The sequence below is a fragment of the Ixodes scapularis genome, unplaced genomic scaffold (genome assembly GCF_016920785.2).
Source record: "Ixodes scapularis isolate PalLabHiFi unplaced genomic scaffold, ASM1692078v2 PGA_scaffold6__148_contigs__length_123643588, whole genome shotgun sequence".
NCBI lineage: Eukaryota > Metazoa > Arthropoda > Arachnida > Ixodida > Ixodidae > Ixodes > Ixodes scapularis.
The window spans coordinates 56,266,687-56,274,166 of record NW_024609881.1 but is presented as its reverse complement, the minus strand read 5'-3'; positions in this window follow the sequence as shown (position 1 = coordinate 56,274,166).

Sequence of the window (7,480 nt, the reverse complement as noted above, 5' to 3'; positions counted from 1 at the left end):
ATCAAAATCGCACCCACACTCTCGGAACGGCCACACGCAGCCTCCTCAGGTTTCGCTGCGAAGATTATACTGCTTGTTTTCGTGTTAAAATGCAGCAAGTAAATTTATTTGGATTGAGAACACTCGTGCTTGGCTAGATATTGTAGTTCCTTAATTGTGTAATGATGGCAACCGACATTTAATACTTCGTTTTAGCTTCAATGGGAGTGATCCTATGACTTATTCAAGCGCATGCATGCAGCCTAAATTGTTGTCCACTCTTTACAGGCCATGTGCGAGACAGGGAAGCACAGAGCATTGGTGCACGCACTGTAGTTTTGGCTTAGCTCAGACCTGAGGTGAAACGATGTAAAGAACCTTTGTTTTTCTGCTTCGACCCATTTGCCTGAAGAGATAACTAAGCAGGCGCTGATATCCATGTCTTTGTCAGAAGCGGATTTAGAGGTGGGGTCCGGATGTTTAGACCCTGCTCTTGATTTCTGCATCTGTAAATATTTAGGGCGTGGAAACGGGGAAGGGGGGGGGAGGGGTTCCTAAACACATGTTGCGCTGACCAACACCTGACCCCTCCCCTCTAGAAATCCCTGCATCCGCCCCGGGTCTTTGTCCAGAACCGACACTAAGTTGTTCGAGATGTGAATGCAAGGAATGTACGAATGCCCGTAATCTCACATCTCAAATTTTGGAAAATTTAAAAGAGGAACATGTCACATGCTGCATGTGGGAAAGAGGAAATATAGTCGAGAAAAGGACCAAACCACGTCTTCCTCAAGGAGCTGCAGGACTACATTCGGAACCTCCAGAGAGACGCGCAATCTGATTCGCCAAAACCAAAATAGCTCAGAAGCGCGCTGTGCTTCATTCCGATTTTACAGAGAATCTGACAGTTGCGCTACTGAACGAAATTCAAGAGTATACCATTGGCACTAACACGACATCTCAATTCTCACGTGTGTCGCATCAACTGCTAAGGGTTCTCAGAGCTTCGGCGTCATGTCTAAAGATCTCTCACATGACACACTACACGCTTCGCTGGCAATTCGAGTGATTGAAGACTGGTTAGAAGACAATGTTCCCGTTTATTCAAGCATCACCTACACGTCTGATGGAGAAGCATCCCACATTAAGAACAGCTACCTGCTCTTTGAATTTGCGCAAGGCGGCTCCGACAAAGCAAAATGGCTATTCTCGGCACTCAGCCACGGCAAGAGCTCATGTGACGGAGTTGGCGACCTTCTGAAGCACCTTGCCACAGTACACAATTATCGTTCGCAGGACTGCTCTTTGATATGGACGTCAAAGGACTTTGTTGAAAAAATTAAAACAATGACAAGAAACATTGTGCTTTTCGACTTACCTGAGAAAGCAATCGATACATTCAAGCACAAAAAAGGCTTGAGGTACATCTAAGCACTTCTTACGAGTTGTGAATGCGAAGGCACGCAAGCCGCTCTTCGCGCCCTTTTTTAATCTGCGGCGTACAACGGGCCGACCTTGGGAGTGGAACGGTGGAGCCGCAGCCTCGCGGACACGCAGCGCCATCGGGTGAGCGATCGTTCAAACTGTCTTGAGCCTTGCGGCGTGAGGAAGGAACAAACAGAAACATAGTTCCCAGCAGAACGAACCCCATGGTTTATTTATTCTATGCACCGTATATATTGCCAGGCGCCGTACCGATAAGAGGCGAGCGAACTCGACAATCACTTATAACACAACAGTGTGATAACACAGTCAGGATGACGCCACACAAACTGACGCGCAGCGGCCAATGGGAGCCTCGTCGACGCACGCCAGCCAATGGGATTGAAGTGTAAAAGGTGCCTATGGCTAGCTTTGAGCGTGGTGTCATTAAGGTGCCGTTATGCATGGTTTCAAAGCTGATGACGTCAGATTGCTCCACGAGACACCCAGTTAATGCTTTCGCATTAAAAAAACGGGCCTCCATAGGAGCTCGCAAACGGATACGCTCCTCACATGTGTAGTGCACAGTTCGCGAGCCAGGCCAGGAACCTAAAGTGACATTAACACGAGATGTGCAGTCGCCCGCAATATTAAAGACACATTCGCCCATGCCGTTCATGCAGCGGTGCCAAGTCCACCTTGGCCAGACACCCTTTAGCGTGAAGGAGAAAATAGAACAAACATTTATTTATAACCCAACCCAAGCAATAAGTGCCTAGCCAAGGCGAATCTACCGATGCCACCTAAAACTAAATCATAAAATCGGCTTTCCATATTCCCAAAAGCTGTACACATCTTTGCACTGAGCTCGGTGCAACGAAGTAGATAAACTACAAGTCTACAAAGACATAAAAAAAAGACAAAAATTTTTTTTTTATTTGTTTGGGACACGCGTGTCGAGAAATAAATTTTACGATAAAGCAAAAAAAGTTTTAGAGCAATATTGACGGCGAGAGATTTATTTGAAATTCTGCATGTGAAGTCCATGACCTCACTGGTCATTCCAGAATGACCATCTCGGTTGTGAAGGCAAAGCCGATTTACCTCTCCTCCACGCGCCCCAAATGCCGAGAGAAAACAAGGGGAAAGGAGGTGACCGCCGATTAAATCGCGTCTCGCTTTGTCATTTTTTTTCGCATAATTTAAATTTTTTTTACACGCGTGTCCCAACCAGACTTAGAAAAAACATTGTTTCTTCTATTCAGGGGCCCTTCAAGTGGCTAATTTTGCTGCCTTCTGTGCATATTGCGTGGCTCGTGAACTGGACTATTTAAAGCACAGCAATATATTGTTTTACAAGTGCATCCTAAACATAGTATATATGCCTTAATTAATAAAAGTGACTTTTTATTACAAATTGGCAATTATGTTCTGAAAAAAATTGTCTTTGCTTCAAGTATATTTGGTTCGTTTTCCCTACTTTTTTTCAGTAAACTGCTTTCCCTTCTTAAAGAGGGGCATATCATATTACATATCTTTGATATACATACTGCTGATAAAGAACAGGCATTTACATAGTTATTTGATCACACGCGAAAAGACACATCACGGGTTGGCGGCCCGTGCCAGGTGCTTCCGGGGTGTAACGGATGGGCCAATAGCACGAGGGGCCAGGCATGCTGTACGTGCCCGAATCTGGCGACATGAAGAGGTCGTTCCATTTTCTCTGCCTTTTGTGCCCTGGCTTTTCAGACCGGGTAATGGAACATCCGCTGCACCGGCTGGTAACGATCAGACTGAGGAATGTCAGTTGCCATAAATAGAAAATTCAGAAAACACCATGTGTAGCCAAGCACGAGTGTTCCCAATCAAAGTATATTTACCTGCTGCCTTTTAAAGCAAAAAACAAGTAGTGTATTCCTTGCAGCGAAGCCGACCTGCAGAAACTGTGTTTGGCCGTTCTGAGAGCGTGGGCGCAATTTCGATCACTTCTACAAAAGATGCAATGAAAAAAAGCGGAAATTGCATCGAGCCAATTCAAGGTTAATATGATCGGAAGCAACAATAAAAAAGTTGAACGATATAAAAAATAATTTTTTACAGCGGAGCTGTTAAGGGCTAGTTTGCCCAGGATCGTGTCCATCAGTAAAGAAATGATGACATTAAACTCTGGACAACTACCGCCGCCCATGAGCAACGGCAGCAACCAGAAAACCGGCTTGCTGGTTGTCTGGTTGCCGCCGTCGCTCATATATGGCGGCAACCTCTCCCGCATTTCCACCCTGGCTTGCCGACTTGTGGCCAGCCATTACTTCATTCCCACCATAGTACAGCTTCGCTAGTCCTCCTTCTTCACCAGAGTGGAAAGGCTGAAAGGTTTTTAATAAAGCAGGTTCAAAATATAAAAAATCTAATTTTTGATGATATTTCAGATTTAATATAAAATATTTCATACAAATAAAATAAATGTATGCTCGTCGATAGCACGTGGCACGTGGCGTCCATTACATGTATTTTATCTTTATTTGTGCGTCACGACGCTACAGTATTTATACTTGATGTTAGCACGAATAAACTTTGGCTGTAAGTCAGCGCCTTGTCCGTGTACCTTCTTGTTCTTGTTCGTGTCCTTGCGTTGTTTTAAGTGTTAATCATGAAATACCAACTAGCCCAAACATCTACACTAATCCACGGTGAGCTTAATGTGATGCCAGTTGTCGAATTATATAAATCTGATAGTTGCTGGCTCATCCCTTTTGCAAATGTTTCAAGCGCTGCTAACCACATTACCAGCATGTGGTTTGCAGTGGAGTGACGTGTACTTTGGAGGATGTTGCATCCGCTATACTGGTTCAGCTGTCATGTGAGCAGAAGAAAATATAGATGTTAGTGTACACTTTTACGTGGATAAGGTACGATAGAAGCGCAAGTATTGACGTCGCTAGCCAGCATTAAGGCAGAGCCTCCTCTGCGGGTGGGACGTAGGGAGCCCTTTCATCGGAGCAGCACAGCGCCAAGGGAGCAGCGGTTGACGGCTGCTGAGAAACTGTGGCTCGGCCTCTGGCATGCTGCAAGCCCTTGGTGGTTCCGACAAGGCTTGGTGCAAGCTCGAGCCCAACATTATATTTCATTCTCACCGAGCGCGCGGTCTGCTTGGCAGCCCAACTTGCCGACTGTTTCGATTAGCCGTTGGCTTCCAAAGAGGAAACGGTCAGCAAGCTCGGCAGCCAAACGGAACATACTTCTCATGATCACCCCTCGCCTCTGCTCGGAGATAATAAAATATAATCTCAGGCTCGACCTTGTACCGTGTCTCCACAGAACCTCCAAGGGCTCACAACATGTCGGCAACATGAGCGATCTTTTCCCACTCTGCGTCGACCGCTGCTCCCTTGAGAGAGTTCCCCAAGCCCCGTCCACCGAGGAGGCTCCGTCTTTTTGTAAGCCGGCGACGTCAACACTGAGGCCTTCTCACACAGCCGGCACCTTTCCCACTCCCATCTCGGCGCCGTCTCGGGAGCACGCCGGGGCGGTGACACGACGGCAGGGTGTCCGGACAGGCCGCGCAAGCAAAGCGACGGCAGCCGCGACGGCAGGATTGGATTGGATTGCTTATTTATCCAACCTAAATTATAAATGAACGTTAGTGCGCTCGTTTCTTTTTTTTTTTGTAAATGAAGTATTTGCATCTATAAGCAATTCCCGCCGAAAAGGAACAAGAAAAACAACAAAACAAGCGTTGGCTGACTGTTGGACACTGAACAATGAAAACTCTTCCAAACTTAGCGAAACATTACTATTTTGTGATTGGTCGGTTTTCGATGGGGGCGGGACTCCGTCATCTGTCAGGACGCCGGTGCCGTAGAGCAGCTCCCTACGTCGCGCGGCACAGCTTTCGGGCAAAAACCGGGACGGAAATCCTCTCCCCTGCCAGGAACGCCCTTTGAAACGACGCTGGGATGGGAGAAACGCCGGCTGTCTGAATGAGGCCTGAAGGATCATAATCGACCGTTTAATTTTTAAAAAGCCTAATCGTTGGAGCTGTAGACGTTTACAAGCAGCCACATTTCGACAACTAGTCTGACCACCATGGATGAAAAACGCTTTGTTTGGGTGCCAGTCTGGAAATCGTTGCGGTGCCCAGAGGTCGTACTTGCAGACGTCTTTTACTCTGGACCAATAGTTTGCAAATGCCTTTTACATACTAGACCGATCATCCTGTTACATTGTCTCCTCAATGTCCCAGGCTTCTTAAACGTTCCGTAAGCAGAGGCGGTCATGCGGCACTCTAAAGTGGTAGCCAGGCCGTCTGAAGGGCATGGGACGCGACCGGCCGCACTCCTACTCCTTGCTACATCTAGACACATTCTTATGGCCGCTGGATGTCCGTGCTTAAAAAACGGCTCATGAATATGAATGGGTGCAATGTTAGCGAGCGCCGACTTCATCTTCATGCAGTGCTGAGATTCATTATGTCATCGACGAGGCATTCGGAACTGAAGCCATGCCACTCCTCTCCATGATCACAAAGGTCCCACAATGCAACGCGTGCAGGGTTGCGTGCAGGGTTGCATGCAGGGATATCTGGGAGTAGTTTATTACAAATTGTTTTACGACGGTTCCTCCTTTTTTCCCATTAGCTCTTTAGCATTTATTACATCGAAACAACAGCCAGGAAGAAGAACATGAAGCAATGAAATACTGAAAAAAACCCAAAGATTGGGGAGAGTGATGTCTCAAAGTAGGTGCTGTATAAATGCATGATTCCGAGAGCCAGAGTTGTGACGGAAAGGGAATGAGTGCAGGCGTGTATGTTCCAAGTTCTCTAAACCTTTAGTCAATGTAGTCCTCAAGAGGCATTATGCAACATCGAATATGGGTACAATGTCGAGTTATAGAAAAACCTGCTGGGCAGTGCAAGAATAAACATACATATTATGCGAAATTGCTTGGTGGTCTGACAACACTCGGAGTCTTTTTTTTTTGTTGGCAAGCGTCGTCGGTACCAAAGCACGGTGGAGGCATCAGAGACAACCGTACGGGCAGTGTGCGATAATGTGGCAGCAGTGTTTTCCGCCTTACGACCATGGAATGTGGACGAACAGTGTAAACAGCCTACCGCAACTGTCTGACGAAACTGTCGGAGACTCCTCCGAGCCAGCGGGTCATCCGAAAAAGCTATGAAATGCAGGTAGAGCGCTCGTCCAACACACATATAATATACCCGCACTCATTCAATTAACAACTTTTAAGCACCACGCCTATTTACAATGTTAAACAAAAAACTTCCACCTTTTCCACTCTGGTGAAGAAGGAAGACCAGCGAAGCTATACTATGGTCAGACCATCTCAAGAACGACTTCTTGGACGGCTTCAAGGACGCCGCCTAAGGATGACGTCTAGGACGACCTCAAGGACGACCTCGAGGACGATGCCTAGAGGACGACCTCAAGGACGACATCTCGACAACCTCAAAAACAACGCCTGAACGACCTCAGGGACGACGTCTAGGACGGCCTCAAGCACGACTTCTGGGACATTTTCAAAAACGACCTCGAGGACGACGTCTAGGACGACCTCAAGAATGATTTCTAGGACCACCTCGAGGACCTCTCAGACGACATCAAGGACAACCTCAAGGACGACCTGAAGGATAACTTCTAGGACGACCTCTCAGACAACCTCAGGTACGACGTTAGGGACGACCTGAAGGACGACTTCCAGGACGACGTCAAGGACGACATCTAAAACGACGCCTAGGAAAAATCAGCCTTACCAGTCTGGTGAAAACCAGAGTGGAAAAGTTGTCGCCATCTATGCGCAAGGCTGGCAAGCCGATTGTCCGGTTGCTGCCGTCGCTCATACATGGTGGTAGCTGTCCAGAGTTTTGTGTCGACATTTCTTTGCATGAGACAGAATCCTGGGGAAATTAGCCCTTAACAGCACTGCTGTAAAGGGCCACAGTTTATGTATCTTGAATTGCAGACGTTCGTCCGTATAGAAAAAGGCAGTGTGTATGCTTTCTCCACTGGCTTCCACAGCGAAGGCGCAGGACTTTCTCCGCTGCCCCGACAAGGTT